The sequence below is a fragment of the Eumetopias jubatus genome, unplaced genomic scaffold (assembly GCF_037043125.1).
Source record: "Eumetopias jubatus isolate StellerSeaLion01/CBP00866 unplaced genomic scaffold, mEumJub1_p1.0 scaffold_1, whole genome shotgun sequence".
NCBI lineage: Eukaryota > Metazoa > Chordata > Mammalia > Carnivora > Otariidae > Eumetopias > Eumetopias jubatus.
Window position 1 is genome coordinate 15,131,282 of NW_028274807.1, and position 2,276 is coordinate 15,133,557.

At 39.2% G+C, this 2,276-nt stretch overlaps 1 pseudogene; it reads right to left on the reverse strand.

The window, feature by feature from the left end:
- Positions 1-871: 871 nt before the first annotated feature.
- On the reverse strand, positions 872-1,444 carry LOC114218903 (keratin-associated protein 13-1-like; annotated as a pseudogene).
- Between the last annotated feature and the right edge of the window lie 832 nt (positions 1,445-2,276).

Below are 2,276 nucleotides of genomic sequence, written 5' to 3' on the forward strand. Positions count from 1 at the left end.
GTGGAAATCATCCTTATGATTTTAGATTCTTCACTCAAATTTTATGGTATTGCTCATTACACATATGTAGATAAGATCATATTGAATACTCATCAGTGAGATGCAGGTGTTTATCACTTTTACTAAGAAATAGTGGGTGACTTCAAGCAAAGTTACTTAAAATTCATCCATAATCATGTTCATTTGTCTTCTGTTTAATTTTTCTTTTCATGTATAAGCCTGACCATATAAATGTAAATATTATTTTTATTCCCTGCATTTCTTATGTAACTTTCAACTAGTCTGCTACGTTATGCCTGTTGGCATTCCCACGTCTTGTGAGGGAATTAATTTAATTCCTGGATCTGAGATTTCAATTCATTAAAGTCTATACACTTAAACAATAGTCTTCTACTACTTATAGTTTGAGTAAGAAAAATATCTGAGGTCCCTCAAAGTTCAAATCCCCAATTTCTTAGGATTTCAAAATCTCTTTCCAGGTGCATATTGATCTTTTCATAATATCTCCATTATCTATAATAATCAAAAGCATAGTCAATAAAAACTAACAACAATAAACATAGCTGGTTTCAGAACCAATAAATTTATTAGGTTATAATGATTTGGTTTTTCATACAATTTTGGAAGAAAATCCAATAACATGAATTTTATCTCCAATGCAGACTTTAGATTTTATTTTCAGTTAGTACATTAATTATAGAATTTTTCAAATAAAGCCTGTCAGCCAGTATTTGGAGCCAGAGACAAGGTGAGGATTTGATAATCTAAGAATAAGAAGATAGTTCTTCCTGTAGGTGATGGAGATAATAAAGGTTATGAGTAGAGGCATTGGTGAGATTGGACAACAGGATTATAAATTTAATAAGGTTGATCAAAAGAAACCGGATCCACAGGTTGGCCTGTAACAAGAAGTCTAACAGCTCCTAGAAGCCAAGTAGGTTGGATGCCAGAATCTGGATCCATAGCCCAGAGAAGGGAAGCCACAGACTCCAGAACTCATGGATCTGGAGCCCTGGGATCCACAGCCCAGTGAGTAGGAGCTTTTGGATCCATAGCCCAGGGAACGGCAGTTGCTGGACCCAATGCCCACAGACCCAGAGCAAGTCGTCTGGCAAGGACTGCAGAGTGTGGAGGTCCTCGGGCGGTGGCAGGACGTCTGGCACGGGCTGGACACCACACGGGATGTCTGGCAGCTGGTGGACTCACAGCAGTTCTCCTGACAGCCACTGGGGAGAGAGGATCCCAGCTGGCAGGTGCTGGGAGAGCATAGATCAGTGCGGTAAACGAGGTTGCTGGGGCAGGAAGAGCCACAGGAGGAGCTTGGGGAGCGCAGGTATGCCCCAAAGGAGCGGGAGGAGTATTTTCCAGAGCAGCAGTTGTAAGACATGTTGGCAGGAGATGTGAGTTCAGCTTAGTGACAGCGAGAAGATTCTGTGTTTGAATATCTTACTCCTCAAGTGAGGCATTTATATACTCTCAGCAATGGGTGTGGCACTTCACAATGTCATCTTTTCAAAATTTGGAGTCCTTCATTTGCATACATATAACTCAGTTATCCTTTTTTTGTAATTGGAGTTAACTACCTCTCTTCATCTTATATTTATGGGTTCACTCATTTTGTTTTTATAGCCCCATGTCAATGAAGTAAATCTATGTTACAAATGCTATGACAGTTTGTAATTAATGCCTACTCCATCACGGTCAGGGAAGCCCCTCTGATTTTTCTGGTCATGAAAACATGTGCATGTACATGTGCTCAGCTTTGGCTGAAGAGTGCTTTCTTCCCGGGGGGAGATTACAATGCATTCATCTCTCTTTTGTGTCAGTGGCTGAGAAGAAGAAATCTGGTCTTGATGAGGAATCTTCTAAATATTGCTCCTACATCAAACCACTGATTCACACTCTAATATAATTTTGCATCTATAACTTACTATTAGCATTCCTTACTATGACCAGTCTAGAGGGCTCTTATAAAAGTAAGCCAAAAAGATTGACAGAGATGATTAGAAGTGGGCATAATCCTGAACATATATGCTGTAAAAACTTAGTCTTTAGAAAAATGAAATCAAATCTAAAGCAAGAAGAGACCAATATGAACGCATGTGAAGAAAACTAAAATGGGAGATGCTATTGAGATGAGGTGAGGAAACAAGGGACAGTGGTAGAGAGGGACAAGTCTGTCAAGATGTTCTTCTACCCCATTGGACGACTTGTGGATATTCTACTTCTTAGTTCAATCATATAAAAGTTTTTCAAAATGAACTTAAATCATGCCT